The 17631-nt window shown below is 45.1% G+C and overlaps 1 long non-coding RNA gene across 1 annotated transcript; it reads right to left on the bottom strand.

Annotated features, from left to right (window-relative positions):
* Positions 1-4008: 4008 nt before the first annotated feature.
* Positions 4009-9230, bottom strand: LOC128534036 (uncharacterized). Its single transcript, XR_008361445.1, has 2 exons — positions 8827-9230; positions 4009-4771 (listed from the first exon to the last, which is right to left on the bottom strand). It is a non-coding gene; the product is annotated as an uncharacterized LOC128534036 (long non-coding RNA).
* Between the last annotated feature and the right edge of the window lie 8401 nt (positions 9231-17631).

The raw sequence follows: 17631 nt of genomic DNA, 5'->3' as shown, positions 1-17631 counted from the left end.
TTGTGAGTAGAGCCCTCCAGAACTCCCAGTTTAACTGGAGGGCTTACCTTTTTAGCAGGCAGTCCTTGAGAAAATGGCCCGCTTGTCCACAATAAAAGCACGCTCTCCTTGTTTGTCGCTGCTGCCGCTCCTCTAAGGAGATGTGGGTCCGACCTTTCTGCATGGGTTCCTTTAGGAGAAGAGTGCAGGCACGGAGGAGTAGGTGGGCGTGAAGAAGTAGGTGGGCATGGAGGGGTAAGAGGAGAAGGAGAACTCCTGACTGTCTGTGTTCGATCGCGTCGGAGGTGAATACGAGCATCAACTCGTCCGGCGAGGTCCATGAGCTCGTCCAGATCAGATAGTAACTCCCGGGAGACAAGCTCATCCTTGAGGGTTTCGGAAATTCCGTCGAGAAAAGCATCAAACAAGGCCTGTTCGTCCCAATTGCAGGAGGCCGCCAGGTGCAAAACTCAATGGCATAGTCGTAAGCCGAACGAGGTCTTTGGCGAAGCCTTAGTATTCTCCCAGCCGCCTCTTGGCCAGAGGATGAGCGGGCGAAGACTCTCCTCATCTCCTTAGTGAACCTGTCGAAGCTAGAGCAGCAGGCATCCTGAGCATCTCATACTGCTGTTCCCCACTCCCTTGCTCTCCCAGTCAGCAGAGTAATGACATAAGCCACTTTCGAACGTTCTGTGGGAAAGGTTGAGGCCTGCAGTTCCAGCACCAGCAAGCACTGGAAGAGGAAGGAGCGGCAAGTGCCTGGTTCACCATCATAAGCCTGTGGCGGAGGAAGGCGTGGTTCAGGTGGTGGGATGACAGTGGCAGCCAGAGAGGAGGTCGTATGGAGCTGTTGTACTTGGGTCGTGAGCTTAGCAAGGGATTCGGAAACCGATGTCAGAGTCTGAGTGACTAACTGGAGATCACGCTGGTGTGAACCAAGGAGGGTGCCCTGATTCCCCAGTGCGGCCTTCAAACGGCCAAGGTCCGCTGGGTCCATTGTCTGGCCGAATTATTCTGTCAAGGGGCCAAGCGAGGTCAGGCAGGCTGATAGGACCCAAGTGCAGACATCACTGTGGAATGACACTTGAAAAACTTTAATAATGAAAGTGTAGGAGATAGGGGGGGTAGTGCTTGGTGTCACTTTATCACGGGTACCACTGAATAGTGAATGTGGAACTGTAATGGAGGGTAGAGGTGCAGCTCTGCAGTAAAGCTCTGATGTTTAATTAAAGTGAGGTCCCACAATTAACCTTGACATGGATGATGGCTGCTGGATGTTGTTTATGCAGTGGAGGAAACAGAAGTGGATGCAGATCCACACGGGGCAGAAATAGAAAAGAGCAGAGTCGTTTCACCTGTTAGTGTCTTGAAGTGTGTGGAATCCGGAAGTGATAACAATAGCATAGTCGAGGGGCGAAGCGTGAGTCGTTATCCGTGAGAGCAATCAGAGCCAGATCAAACAAATCCTAAGCGAGGGACGATAGCAAAAGTCGAGGGGCGAAGCGTGAATCGGTGTCCGTGAAGCAGATATCAGGTCTAACAAATTCGAAGCGAAGAGCAATAAGCGAAAACCGTTAAACAAAACACTTGGTCGAAATACACAGAAATCCTAGAAAAATAACCGCGAGAAAAACTGGGCTGTGGAGCACGCAATAATTCGGCAGCAAGGAAGCGCGCTGCGCTTCCTTAAATGCCGGGAGAAATTATTTGTGAATGGGGAACCGGTGTGTGTGGGAGGGGCGGTACGGAGGCGTGGGAAGAGACGTGACAGTCTAGAGAAAACATGACCGCGTGTAGAGAAATCTGACAGCGTGGGAAAAAAAACAACAACAAACCAAAACAAAAGAGAGGAGTAACCGGGATTCGTGACAGGCACCTATGGTTAAATTTGACAGGCATCAAGGATCGAACATTTCTCCTTTCATGCCCCTGTCTCACCTCCTGGCCTGTTTGGCGACGCTGTTAATTCAGTCACCACCAGTTTTCGGGAGGCTAGGCTATATACCCAGTCTCGATCAGATCCGATTCTCGCCAGACGGGAGGCGCAAAAGGAAAGCGTCCTCGTAAAGACTGGGGTACGGCTCACCGCCCCTCACAAGCCGCCTCAAAGAGGTCAGATCGCCGCTTTTCGAAGAAGTCGTCCTGAAGCTTATGCGCCCAGGATCGTGGGGGTGGACCCAACCCCCCCTAGGGGAGGGGCACGTAACATTCTTTCCTATAAAAGGGTCCTCTCCCTAGCACCCCCAGGGGGTCAGTGTTCAGTTTCCGCCGCCGTTGGTGTTTCGGACAACATCGGTCTCCAACAGCACGTTAGTCTTTCGGCCATATTCTGCTGTACTCCAAGATGCCGAACCACTAACACCCCAAACCCCCTGTGGAAGTTACTGCCAGGCTTATCTCCCTGGGTGAAAAGACTGTAGAAAGAGGCTACAGGACTCAGTTGTTTCAATGGCGTGGTCACCACTTCCATGATACCGGAAAGGGCGCATCTGCTGACAGAAGTTGCTGGGAAAAGGGGCCATAGAACATGTTCCCCTACCAGACAGAGAGTCAGGCTACTACAGTCGGTATTTCTTGGTTTCCAAGAGGAATGGGGGCTGCGTTAAATTTTTTGATTTTCGCGGGCTTGAACCGCTATCTAAAAATAAATAAATACAGCTTCAAAATGTTGACTGTCAAAGTGATTGTTCTCAAATCCTACCAAGCGATTGATTTGTGACAATCGATGTGAAGGACGCTTACTTTCTTATAGAAACATTGCCACAGACGCCTCCCTCACGGGCTGGGGTGCGGTCTTAGATGACCTCTCCAGCCCAAAGCAGCTGGAGAGGTCATCTTCTCGCGCGGCACATCAATTGCCTCGAAATGATGGCTCTATTTCTGGCCCTAAAGCACTTCCTCCAGCAGTTGAGAGGCTACCATGTCCTAGTGCGGGTGGACAACACTACGGTAGTCTCATATATTAATCGCCAGGGTGGACTGCGCTCGCGCCGCTTGAATAAGCTAGCGCACCAGGTTCTGCTTTGGGCACAGGACAAGTTCCTGTCCCTCAGGGCAATTTACATTCCAAGGAGTGTGAATTTGGAAGCAGATGTGCTGTCAAGTCAAGCTCTGAGAGATTTCAGGTAGCAGAGGTGGACCTCTTTGCCTCCCAAGAGACAGCAAATGTACCCTTTACTACTCTCTGACTCTTCCAGCTCCCTTGGGTCTGGACGCCATGGCCCATATGTGGCCCAAATTACGCCTTTATGCGTTTCCCCTGATAGCTCTGTTGTTCTTGAAGTCTTCTGTCCTCCGCCTTTTATAGCTCCGGAGCAGGAGAGACTTCACTTGCTGTGTTCAGTTTGTGCTCTTCAGATTTACGTCATCAACAACAGGGGGGTTGCCGCCACTACACAGACCCTGTCACACTGGGTGAGAGATGCTATTGCCCTCTTTTTTGAGGCGCGTAAGCTCACTTTGCCTCTAGGAATTAGGGCTTATTCAACCAGGGGGATTGCCTCATCTATTGTGCTGGCAAGAGGTATTCCCCTTCAGCGTGTAAAATGGCAGGTTGGTCCTCTCCACACACATTTGTTAGATTTTATAGCCTGAATGTTCATGCTACTCCAGGCTCATGGGTCCTTGAGTCAGCCACCCAGAGATAGGGGTCCAGACACTTGCAGTGCGGCGGCATTGGTATTCTCGTTCCCATAGCGTTTTCACGCAGCATCGAGTGTAGCCTTTGAAAGAGAAAGTCTCGGTATTGTATTTTTGTAAATGTAAAAATAAATGTATGCTGTAAAATCCAAGATAAGTGTGCGGGACAGAATACTGGTTAGAGTGCAAAATATTTTATTAAATTATTTTTATTAAATTATAAAGTTTTGTAAAACGTAGCTGTCAAATAGGAGAAAAAATTTTAAATGTAGTGTATGTAAGGATTTCTTGAATTTTGGTAGACCCCCTTTGGTCTACTCAGTGCTCCGCCTGTATTCTGCTGTCCCGCCTGAGCTCAGGGAACCCCTCAATGAAGCACACAAGTCAGTGTTCAGTGAGACGTTCAAAGTTTATTGTGGGAGACAGGAGTATATATACGCACACACACAAAGAACCAAAGAAAAGGTGGATGTGGGAATGTTTACATCCAGTCTGGAATGCTTTTAAAAGATAAGGTAAGGAAGAACATAAATTTAGGAGTAGCTCTGCATTTACGAGCGTTCAGCAGTTTTACGACCTTTAACATAAACTTCCATAGGATGTGTTTATTGAAAGTGCAGCTTGTGTCGTGGTAAAAGAAAGACAATCTCTTCTCACAAACACAGAATATCATGAAACACACTAAGAATTAAATATTTCCTACAATTTCCCCCTTTTATTCATAAGAAACATCGTTGAATAAAACTCAGAGCTTTTAAGAAGTCGCCGGCGGACAATAGGCCATCGGACGCAGCGCAGGAACATACCCTGAAACATACTCATACAAAGAATTTTGCACACAGCGAAAAATACACAGAAACATGACAGGTTGAGTGCAAACTCGTGTGTGTCAAAAACCTTGTTCACAATGTCAAACTCATAAATAACTACTAGTGGTGAACTATTGCCTTTCTTGACGCTACAGTGCTCAGAGTGCGGGCACGCCCAATCTGCACTCGTCCCACCTCACGAGGCGCTAAGACACCACCAGGAATGGTACACTAATAGCAAAAGTAAAGAGTCGACCCGTGGCAATCCAAGGCGATCCCTCTGTGTCACGTCACTCCATCAAGGTCACGTCATGGGTTGGACATCACTGCAGCACGTCTTTAGTCTAGGAAACAAAAATCACAGAGACAGAAAGATAATAATACACACGCATTTATTCATCTTTTGGTCTCACGCCGACAGGACATCTCTTCAGCCTAGTAGCATGAATCCACTGTGGAAAAAGATCAGTTAGGATAGCAATACGAGTAATTGCGATTATTTCTGCTGGTCCGTCATATTTACAATCTCCCAGTTTTCTGGGGGTCAAAGATTTTACCAGAACAGTATCTCCCACATTAAAAGGATGTGTGGGTTCTGTTGAGGGTATTAAAGTCACATCAGCAATTTGTTCATAATGTTTAGTTAGAGTATCTATTAGAGCAGCAGAATATTCAGCAATATGTACATCAAGATCAGTTGTTCCTATCGCGGGTTTACCTTTCCTCCATGGCACGGGAAAGGGTCTGCCAAATATAATTTCATATGGGGACATGTGCACGTCTTTTGATGGTGTCATTCTTATTTCAGCTAGAACAGCAGGTAACAGATCAACCCAGTTTTTACTCCCCACAGTTTGCATTGCTTTAGTCAATTTTTCTTCCAGCGTCCTATTTGTTCTTTCTACTATACCTGATCACTGTGGATGATAAGGAATGTGAAAATGCCAGGACAGTGAAAGATATTTACACAAATTCTGTGTTACCTGTGATGTAAAACGTGTTCCTTTATCTAAGTCAATAGCATGAGGCACGCCATAACGAGATATTATTTCTTTCACTAGGACTCCACCTTTGCATTCTCTCGAGCACACGGAAAAGCTTCCACCCACCTAGAAAACTTGTCTACCAAAACCAGAAGATAGTTGAACATATTCTGAGCACACACCAAGCATCTAGATATTAATGAATCAATTGTTCCAAGCATGTTAGCTATGTAAAAGAGTTCTTTCATATCTTCCTTAACCCCCCTTCGCGCGAGATGTGTAACACCATGGAACTCACGCACGAGAAACGGAAGACAATGAGACGGCAGGCACAAACAACCATCAGCACAATACCATAAACTATCAGAAACAACGTAGGCACCTTGAGCTTGCCAAAAAGAGGAATCATTCTGAAGCTTGTAAAGACAATAAATCTACATCTGGAATCAAAGAGCTAGCAAGAAAGGATGTATTGATCAAATCAGAACCAGAGTCAGAAAAGAAAATCTCTTTTCAGGCTGCTTCTTTAGCAACACTATAAGCTAGCGTATTACCTTGGACGTCCATAGATTCACCAGTTGTTGATGTAGAAGACATATCAGGACGTATACTAGTGGAGTGAACAATCTCTAAGCAGCAGTTATGATCTCTTTCTACTAGCCTGTCATCCTGTGCATTGTCAAGCGTGCCAGAGCATATCTGAGGGTGTCAAAAGAAGAGGTGGATTTTATCTCTAAGTTACTTGTAGGACAAAGGATAATCTCATACCCAGATCCAAGCCTTCATATGTTGTGTTTGAAGGTTCTTTAGCACTTGTTTAACCTGATATGGAGAATACAAAATTAAAGGACGAGAGAGATCAATCTTCTCAGCATCTTGTACCATCACCCCACAGGTGGCCACAGCCCTGAGACAGGCAGGCAAATCTTGTGCCACAGCATCTAAAGTTATAGATAAGAAAGCACATGGTCTCACTCCCCCCCATGTTCCTGTGCCAATACAGCAATAGCGGTGCCCCGTGCTCACAGACCTTTAGATGGAACGGTTTTTGATAGTTAGGCAGGCCCAGCGCTGGAGCAGAACATAGGGCCTTTTCCAGTTCAGCAGTCCATGTCAGAGGCTGTTGGAGCGGATCGTTGTGTGAGATGACTCTCCTGATGCATTTATCGTAGAATGAGCAGTCAGGAATCCACTGACGACAGTAGTTGACCAGTCCCAGAAAAGCCATGAAAGCATGTTTAGTGCTCGGACGTTTAGTGTCGATGATAAGCTGAATTCGTTCCTTTAAGAGCCTTCTTTGACCTTGGGAGAGTTCAAAGCCCAGGTATTTTACAATGTCTCTGCAAAACTGTAATTTAGTCTTAGATACCTCGAAACCCTTCTTTGCCAGGTGTTTCAGGAGACAAGTGGTGGCTTCTTCGCAGCGGCGGACACCAGTAAAACATCTGCGTGCAATAGGACAACAGAATCAGTGGGAAGAGTTAGATAACCAAGTACATCTCTTACTACAGCCGAAAAAACATTTGGGTAGTCAATTAACCCTGCAGAAGACGAGACCAGGTGAACTGACGCCCCCTGTGGGTGAAGGCGAACAATGGCTGTGTCTGCCCTTCCACAGGAACACTGAAGAAGGCAGAACAAAGGTTAATAACAGAAAAATGCAAATGATGACAAGGTCTAGAGAAAACATTGGACAGCACATCAGGCACAACAGGTGCAACAGGGATAATTACTGTATGCCATTTATTTTTCTCAGATCTTTTGTAAATCTCCACATACCATCAGGTTTCAGTACTGGATTAACAGGTGTGTTATAAGAACTTACACATGGTTTAACAACACCCTGCTTGAGCAGTGAGCTTAAAATTTTATCTATTCCTGAGGTAACTCGAAAGTACGAAGTAACATCGCGGGGCTGGAACTCTGAGGGCATCCCTATGCATCATATGCTCCTACCTGCATCCCTGAGAAGGGATTGGGTCTATATTGCTGTTGTTTTTGCACTCTCTACGGCGGCTGGTGGAAAGAATTTAGGAGAAAACACCTCATTAGCATCATGCCACTGACCATCATTCAATCGATTATACATATTTTGTCCACTACGTTCCTTATCTCAGGCCTTCGTGCGACATTCACAAGCCCAATGACCTTATTTATGACAATAATAAAAATTACCAGACCTACGGGGTGTACTCTGACCCTGCAGACCTCCTTTACCTCTGTATCCTCCACTCTCCACAGACAAACATGTTTATTTTCTAAAATACCATCTCCTTTCTTTGTTCTCACACGCTCACCTAATTTCTTTAATATACATTGTAGAACCATCTGACAATTGAAACTTTAAAATTTTCATGATTTCTGGTCGACAATTATTCAAGAAGGTGGTAAGGAAAAGTGAGTTAGAGTTTGCTTCAGGCAGGGACATACCATCCAAAAGCGTCCAGGTCTCTCGAAACCTCTCAAGAAACTTTTTCTTTTCTTGTCTACAATTAGTTACCTGTGACAGATCTTGACTAGCTTGCTGACATGCAAGAAGATAAGTAGTTAGCTCATCTTTTAAGAGTTTCATAGCCTCATTAGAATTACCTCAAAGAAAGTCATATTCCTTCTTTTTCCACTACAGCCAATTTGTCTGTTTTAGAGTCTAAGCAGTTTACCGTTTTTATCAAATCAGCCTCATCGTACCCATCTCCCACAACCGATTGCAAAATAAAGCGATAATCCGCACCCACGGGCTGACAGTGCCTAGAAGCCTTTATCAGCATATCAACAAAATTCAAAGGTTTGTTGGGAGAAGGGAGCATCTTAATAATGTCCTTCAGCGTGCTTACGGATGGTGGAAGGATTTTTGGACCCTTTGGTCCCATAGAGAAAACAAACGCAGTGCTTTCTTGTCAAGGTTTGGGGCGAGACCTCTCATCCGGACCTTCATCGTCCGAATTATCATCATCCTCACCATCAGTATCCTCGGGATCATCCGATAGAGGGCTGTCAGAAGTTCGTCCTGACACCTTCTTGGGAGTCTTTCCCTTTCCTGAGGCACACACTCCCGACGAAGGTGAGCACGGTTTTGTGGGTACGGGGAAGACAGGCACAGATGAGCCGCTCACAAAAGGATTTCAGATAAATAGTTGTGGTCTTATTACCCATTTTATAAATGTGAATTAACCCGCGACAGAAATAACCAATATCTTCAACAAACAACACACAAAGACAAGTAGCAGGCAACAGAATACAGCTTCCACACTTATGCTTCAGTTCAAGGAACCTTTCAGAAGCGAGCGCGCGCTAAACAGGCGTAAAAGCCCCAAGACAATCCTCCCCCGTACTGTATATGGTCCAGATACCAAAAACCCAGGGAGTGTGCTTGCTCTATGCTTATAGAGAAAATTTTTTTTTAAAGCAGCACTCACCTGATTAGAGGTATCCCGGACAGAGCCCCCAAATTGTAAGGATTTCTTGAATTTTGGTAGACCCCCTTTGGTCTACTCAGTGCTCCGCCTGTATTCTGCTGTCCCGCCTGAGCTCAGGGAACCCCTCAATGAAGCACACAAGTCAGTGTTCAGTGAGACGTTCAAAGTTTATTGTGGGAGACAGGAGTATATATACGCACACACACAAAGAACCAAAGAAAAGGTGGATGTGGGAATGTTTACATCCAGTCTGGAATGCTTTTAAAAGATAAGGTAAGGAAGAACATAAATTTAGGAGTAGCTCTGCATTTACGAGCGTTCAACAGTTTTACGACCTTTAACATAAACTTCCATAGGATGTGTTTATTGAAAGTGCAGCTTGTGTCGTGGTAAAAGAAAGACAATCTCTTCTCACAAACACAGAATATCATGAAACACACTAAGAATTAAATATTTCCTACAGTGTATTTTTATAGTTACTTGTACTTGCATAGCAAGAGGGTGGAATAAAAACAACATTTGGTCCATCGTCTGCACTAACATCCTATTCGTTTTCGTGATTTTCCTTTCTCTGTATCTAAAGTCAGCGCTCCTTCTTCAAAATTTGAGATTTTATCCAGGCACCATAAGTCTTTACACTATTTCTTTGTTGTAAGTTATTGTGAAAGGATAACCCGGTATATCTTATTATATTCATTTAAAATGTCACCACAAGATCCACAGATATTTCCCAGTAGATGCCATGATAATATGGGACTCTCTTTAACAGCGTTAATAATGTTAGTATTTAATATTAACTTACTCGCAGGCTTTTTGCTGGATCAGGCTCCATGCTGTACAGTTCGGATGATAAAGGGTTGATAGTGTCATAGACAGAGGGGTTCTGACTCGACCACTCTGGATGGTTTTTATTCTAATGTTTATCTTTTCCTCACTTCAGTATCACACCACTTGCTGTGTGCTGCTCAAGCTGCAGTAAATACTCATGAATACTTTTGTAAATATCAGGGTTTTTATGTGTAGCGTGCGATGATCTTTGGATGTTTTCGTCTATCTAAATTTCGAGCAAATACTGTACTTAGCATTACTTCACAGCGATTCTTTAGCAGCCATGGTTATTTGTGTACAGAGTCAAACAGTACATTACTTCCTTTTTTGAGCATGAGCGTGTACTTATGTCCCATCTTCCCTGCTCGGAAATGCATAAATCGTTCCCGAGACCACCTCTGCAATCGGTCAAGGGATTGGGAGCCAACAATTGCATGCTCCCAGACAAAAATCAACTGGTCCCGGGGCCAAATGTGCTCGGAAATGGTTCCCGGACCCCAGTGAGAAAACACCCTAAGAATCTGTGACAAGACTTGAAAATTGTTGTTCACAGACGCTCTCCATCCAATCTGGCTGAGCTTGAGCTATTTAGCAAAAAAGAATGTGCACTCTCTAAATGTGCAAAGCTCGTTGTAACATACCCCAGATCACTTGCTGCTGTAATTGCAGCAAAGGGTTGTTCTATAAAGAATTGACTACAAATAGAAATGCATACCACACTTTTCAGATATTTATTTGTAAAAAAAGATTTAAAAACCATTTGTCAGTTTCCTTTCACTTCACAACTATGCGTTGGTCTACCACATAAAACCCCAAATAAAATACATTTACATTTGTGATTATAATGTGAAAAAGGTTTAATTGGTTTGAATACTTCTACAAGACAATGTATTTAATTAAATAATTATTTTTAACCCTTAAATACTCAGCCATCCCAGAGTCAATAAAAGCAGGAAAATAGTACCAGTTCGAACACCAATGTCACTATGAGTATTTGTTGATGATCATGGGCGTAAGCATTTCACATGACCGACTTAAATTACTCTTTTGGCTTTGCAGTGAAGGTTGGTCTTAAATGTTTTTTTTACACAAAATTAAAACAAAAAGACCACAGCTCCTTTAACATTATTTTACTCATTAGGGAAGCTCACTTGAGCTAATTTCATTGGCCAGGCTTTGGTATGACTACAGCATGTTGTCAATAATTTTTTTGTTGTTGTTTTTATAGTAGAACCATCATCTTCCGAGTAACGCAATGGTATTATTAATTGTGGGACATTTATTGACAATTAAGATGAAGTTTGTGTGTGTGTGTGTGTGTGTGTGTGTGTGTGTGTGTGTGGGAGGGGGGGGGGTGCTCGCATGTGTATGTGTGTGCAGTGTTGACTGGTTCAGGAGGACAATCATTCATAAGATGCAGTTACTCTTAAACTTTACTCATCATATTCAGTCTCTCTGGTTCTCCATCTTATCTATCCATCTTTCTTTTTACCTTTCTGTTTTATCCTGGCCAAAATGGCTTGACACACCATTCCTTTCTCTTTTACCTTTTCTGTCAGGCTCTCTTCACTATCTGCACTCTCACTACCTTCATTCTTTTTTTTTTTGCACATCCATCATCTCCAGCCCTGTTGCTCATTCTGCCTTGCCTTCGTTCAAGTCTTCTAATGTCCTTTTTCTCTTTGCTTATCTCTCTGTCTGTATCCCATCTTTTCCTTTACATCTTTCTCCTAACTTTATATTATTTAGAATGTGTAACATTTCTTTATTCCCTTACATTTGTTCTTTCTTGCTTTAATTTTTCTTCCTGTCTATTTTTTTCTTATGCTCTCATTGATGTTGCTTCACTTCAATCCGTGCTTGTCACTATTGGGCATTTCTTGTCTATAGTTTTCTGATAGTGGTCATGGTTTCAATGGCAGCACAGGGTGCCAATATCCATACAAATCAGATTTTTTTTTTATTCTTCTGCCCCACTTTATCTTGGTCATGTTCACAACAGGTCCAAAGCTCATTCCTACCAACTGGCAATTTTAGTTTTAGCCACTGCGTTTTCTTTTAGAAGTAGGAAACCAAGGAACCTGGAAAGAAACCACAGTGTACGTGCATGTTATTCACAAGTTCTGACACGTGTCCTTTTGTTACACAGTGTCACTGACGACTCCAGACGTTCGTTGATTTCTTTGTCTCTTGTTTATTTTCAACATCAAAGTACAACGGTTGTTACATTTTCTTGCATAAATCCACTGTAGTCACGACAAGTCGCTTGCTGTGTTCTGTAGCTTAGATAGATTACAGTTCCAACAACTTATTTTACTGTATTCCTTTTAGCTTACTGTCTCACGGTCAAAAGCTTGTGTACTCCACACCTTTCTGTATCCTTCCGTGTCTTAACAACAACTGAACAACTAACGTGCGTGATAGACATGCAGCTACATAACTGTGAGATGATGTCACAGAACAGCTCATGAAATAATGTCACAATGCAAATTATGAGTATGATGCTTAATGCTTAATGCATAACTAATAGACTAAAATAAAATAGACACAACAATAAATTACAAGAATGAAATATGGCCCTTACATTTCCAGCCCCTAATTGGCAGGCAGGGAGACTGACAATTACACACATTTTGTTTTGTTGTTTTTGTTTGTTTGTTTGTTTTTTACCATAGGGCCACAAAACTTTACTATTAGATTAAAATTTGAGTTAACTTTCTTAACACTTTAAACATTTGTTAACGGTTTACCTTAAGGTATTCATATTGTAGCGTTTTTACGCCGGGGAGGATGGTGGAGAGACGAGTGAGCTTTCTTTGCTGCACAATGCAAATGGCTGGGAGTATTTTATTTACTACACGCCGGTGAACCAGCAGTATACAACAACAACACACATATCACACATACCCTGGCTGAAGCCACTAAACCAAACACCTTCTCCCAACAGGGTGAACACATAACAGCCCCATCCCGCAAAGCATGATGGTTCCCAAGCGAAACCCCGCCCCCGCCACACTGCCCCCACTCGAGCTGTGACCATCCCCGGTCACCATGGCGCACTCAGTCTAACAGACGTGATGGTGGTCGGCGCCGGCGTTGGGAACGCCGGAGTCTGGTTGCGGAGGAAGGGGGCCCGTCGCCCTCCTCCTGAGGCGGACTGGCCTCCACAGAATCCGACGATGCCCTGGCGTGGGGCTGATAAGGAGCCAGACGGTCCCGGTGGAGCACGACCAGTCACGACCGCCCCGTCAACCGCACCCGGTAGACCACATCAGAGAGCTGTGCGACGACCGTGCAGGGGCCCACCCAGTGCGACATAAGCTTAGGTGAGAGCCCCCTTTTCCTTCCGGGGGAATACACCCAAACCTGCTCCCCAGTAGCAAAGTCTCGCCCCCGGCTGTGAGTATCGTACACGCGGCGCTGCTTAACCCCGGCGTCCGCCAAGTGTCTACGCGCCAATTCGTGGACACGGAACAGCTTGTCTTTCAATGAACAAAAATAATCCAAACCTGGTTTCGTGGGTAAATCCACTTGTGGAGGGGGCCCGAACACCAGATCCACAGGCGTGCGCAACTCGCGACCGAACATTAACGCAGGTGGCGTCAGTTGGGAGGACTCCTGCACCGCTGTACGATACGCCCATAGCACGAGAGGCAAATGCTCGTCCCAATCTTTTTGCCGGTCGATGGTAAGCACGGCGAGTTGGGTGGTGAGTGTTCGGTTGAACCGTTCCACGAGGCCGTCACTTTGTGGATGCAGGGGCGTGGTGCGGGTCTTTTTCACCCCGAGGCGCTCGCACACCGCCGCAAACACATCCGCCTCGAAGTTACGCCCCTGATCGCTGTGCAACTGCTCCGGGGCGCCGAATCGGCTGAACACCTCATCCACCAGCACTCGAGCCGTGGTGGAAGTGCTCTGATCCGGAACAGCGAACGCCTCCGGCCACTTGGTGAAATAATCCATGGCCACCAGCACATAACGATTCCCGCGATCAGAGATGGGAAACGGCCCCAGAATGTCCACGCCCACACGTTCCATGGGCGCCCCCACCCGAAAGTCTTGCAAGGGTGCTCGCGAGCGCTGGGTAGGGCCCTTCTTTGCCGTGCAGACATCGCATCTGTGAACAAAAAGTTCGCTATCAGTATGACAACCCGGCCAGTAGAACCGAGCACGCAACCGCCGCAGTGTCTTAGTTACCCCAAAGTGTCCCAAACCTGCGTGCCCATGAACCATCCCCAGCACACATGCCTGCAAAGTCCGCGGCACCAGCAGCTGAAAAGATTCGCCAGCGCCACACGGCTGTTCCCACTGGCGGTAGAGTAAATCCCCCCGCAACTCTAGTCGGTGAAACTGCGAGTGGAGAGCTTTTTCTTCTGGTCCCAGGTGGGCAATGGCAGCATAATCCGGTCTCTGGCCCGCGTTAACCTAATACCCGCTGCAGCGCCGGGTCCTTCTCCTGCTCGACCATTAGCTGATCGCAGTCCATCTGTGGCACAGGCGAAACGACCACCGGCGATGGTTTAGGTGCCGCAGTGACTCGGCTGCACGCCGGCTCGGATGGCCGATTACCGACGGGGGCTTCGGAAGACCGCGCAAGCTAACCTACGGGAGGTGTTTCTAGCTATCCGGCGGGCGAATTTGCGGCTCAATCCCAAAAAGTGCCAGTTGTTGCGGCAAGAAACTGTCTTTCTGGGACACTTGATTAGCACTCAAGGGATGGCCACCGATCCAGCCAAAATTGCCGCGGTACAGAATTGGCCTGAGCCGTCAAATGTGTCGCAGCTACGCACCTTTCTCGGGTTAGCATCGTACTATCGCCGGTTCGTGAGGGATTTTGCTACGATCGCCAGCCCGCTGCACGCGAACCAGCCGTTTCGCTGGGACAGGGAGCAATCGTGTGCGTTCACTCGGTTACGGGAAGCTCTGGTTACGTCGCCCGTTCTCGAATATCCTGATATAGCTCGTACGTTTATTCTCGACACGGACGCGAGCGATGTAGGGCTGGGGGACGTCCTGTCTCAGGTTGCCGGGGGCAAAGAGCGTGTTGTCGTTGTTTACAGCAACCACTGCCGCTGTCAATTCTATTCGGGGGATAGTAGTTTGTTTCAAGGGCGCTACGCGAGAATTCCCCATTATGAATGCACAGTGTGTGAGTCCATCAGCATTTACTAACCTAATGTATGAGACAACTCCATATCCCATTTCAGTTGTGCTGTAGTTGTAGCTCCAAAGTCAACTGGTTTTACGTATCTTGCTACACTAAACTAAGACAATTGATGCAACTCTTGTAGCCAGGCCCTTTTTATAAATTGTTCTGGAATGTCGTCCCAAGTGAGTCTCTCTTTACACAACTGCTGCATTAAGATCTTATGTATGACTGGTGCGAGGAAGCCTAAGGGGTCATAAGTTGAACTAGTGACTGACAAGATTCCTCTTCTAGTCACAGGCCGCTCTTTTAAACTAATCTTAAACTTGAGCGTGTCTGAATTGATACACCACAACACCCCTAGAGCTCTTTCGACAGGGAGTGCATCTTTACTCAAATCTAAGTCCCTCATGTCTTTGATTCTTTCACTCTAAGGAATGGAAGTTAGTAATGTACAACTATTACTTGCCCACTTGGTGAGATGAAACCCTCCGCTTGCGCAAAGTTTGGTGAGATGACTATATAGCGCAGCTGCTTGACTATAACTAGAAACAGACTTCAAGCAGTCGTCTACATAAAAGTTTTTAAGTACTGTGTTGACTGCCTCGGCAGATGCATTGCTGCGGTTTTCTTCTGCTGTTTTCCTAAGGGCGAAGTTAGCTACACTTGGAGATGATTTTGCACCAAACAAATGAACGACCATTTTATACTCGACCAAGTCCTGACTCACGTCTGCATTCGGCCACCATAGGAAACGCAACAGTCCTTTCCTGGAACTCCAACCTGATACATGTACATGGCTTCCACATCTGCTATCATGGCAACTTCCTCTTGTCTAAATCATGTGAGCACTCCAATGAGTAAGTTTGTCAGGTCGGGTCCCTGCAGAAGCTCGCTATTCAATGATATTCCCTGATAGCTGGCAGCACAGTCAAAGACTACCCTTAGCTTTTTCCTTTGAGGATGGTATACACCATTGTGAGGTATATACCATACTTGCCCATCTTGTCAACGTAGGTGAGGTGTAGGGACCCTGACTGCATGACCCTTTTCAAACATGTCGTTCATGAAGTTTGAATACTCTACGTGAAAGAAGCGGTTATTCTTAAACTTCCTTTTAAGGTTCAGTGCGCGCTGCATGGCTGCACTTCAGTTATTGGGCATTTGAATAGCTGCCTTTTTAAATGGGAGGCCGATGTAGAAGTGATTATCTGTAAACTGCAGAGAGTTAGTTACAGAGTCTAAAAACTGACAGTCCTCTTGTGACAACTCGGCTTTGTCATCACAATTCCGTGCAGGAAAGTCATGGTTGTACTGTTGTATCAGCATTTGTTCTACACTTTCCATGGAGACTCTGTTGACTGCAACGCTCGCTTGCTCATTATCACACGTGCCTTCCTTGACCGACTCTCGAAGAGGTCCATTTATGGTCCATCCAAGAGCGGTCTTTACTGCATATGGCCCATTGTGCCTGCTGTTAATTACTCGCCATGTTTCTACAGTAGGAGCCTATGCTCTTTGTTACCTATGAGAATTTCAACTCTAACATTAATCTGAGGCAATTTTACTTTGCTGAGGTATGGCCACTTATCAATGTCGTGCTGTTTTTGGAATGTTTTCCACTGAGACTGGGATGCTCTTTTGTGTGAACACTTTGGGGAGTTCAACAAAAGTGTTTTCTTCCAGACTACTAACCTCTAGGTCAGTAAACACATAACTTTCTACTTGTTTCCTCGCGTTTATGGTGCTTAACATGATGTCGATTTTTTTACCTTGTACGTTTAATCACCTTGCTAATGACTCTGTACAAAAGGTAGCAGAGCTGTCTGGGTCCATAAAGGCGTACACTTCTACTGTCTTGTTATCTTCCTTGGACTTCATTTTAACAGGTACTATGGAGAGAATACAGCCATCTCCAGCCCAAGTACACGCGCTTGTTTCATGACTCACTGTAACAGGCAGTGTTTTAACTGGTTCAGTTTCGTCAGCCTTTACGATTGAGCTGTGTCTTGTGCTGCAGTGTGTAGCATGCAAGGATGTTTCTTTAAGCAGAACTGACATGTAATTTTCTTTGTGCAGTCTTTGCTTAAGTGTCCTTTTACTAAACATCTAAAGCAGAATCCATTCCTTTTCAAAAAGTCCAATTTGTCGTTGTATGTCTCATCGTTAAACTGGTGGCATTCATCTAGGGCAGTGGTTTTTAAAAATTTTCTGTCATTCCCCACTTAAGGTGGTGGGCGAATTTTCAAGCCCCACTTGTCAACAAAATGATAACGAAAACGGCCAAGTGTACTATTTATTAAAAAATCAATTTCTAAACCAGTAAGATCAAATAACACCAAGTTCAAAACAAATAAAATAAATGTGCAATTGTTATAACAGGCTTACTTTGTCACTTATCTAGAGCTTTCTTTCAAAAAAGTTAAGTGGCTTATTAACGTGACTGGGGTGTGTTGTCGATAAGTGTCTTCCTACTTTTTCTCATGCTGTCTGCTGCCAGCGGTTTAAGACACAAAACACACAAAGGTCTGTCCTCTGCCCCCATCCCCACCATAAATTCAAACGCAACATAGGCTTCATCATGTTTTCCTTTCGGCTGGGTTTTTGGTTGATTAGACTGATAGGGCTGAATCACCTGCTTATTTGTGGTCCATGTAACAAATGTATCCATTGATATTATTATGCTCACTACATACAGTATGCTACTGTGTTATGGTCTAAAATGTCCCCGACCTAGGCTACGGATTGCCCACCTAAATTCATAGGTTTATGGTTTACAAATTACAAATTATAACAAATGAATTTAATTATAAAGTAAGCAATATAAAAAA

This window comes from Clarias gariepinus, chromosome 12, assembly GCF_024256425.1.
Source record: "Clarias gariepinus isolate MV-2021 ecotype Netherlands chromosome 12, CGAR_prim_01v2, whole genome shotgun sequence".
Taxonomy (NCBI): Eukaryota; Metazoa; Chordata; class Actinopteri; order Siluriformes; family Clariidae; genus Clarias; species Clarias gariepinus.
Note: the sequence above shows the minus strand (reverse complement) of the source record. Positions and strands in the feature narration are given on the sequence as shown.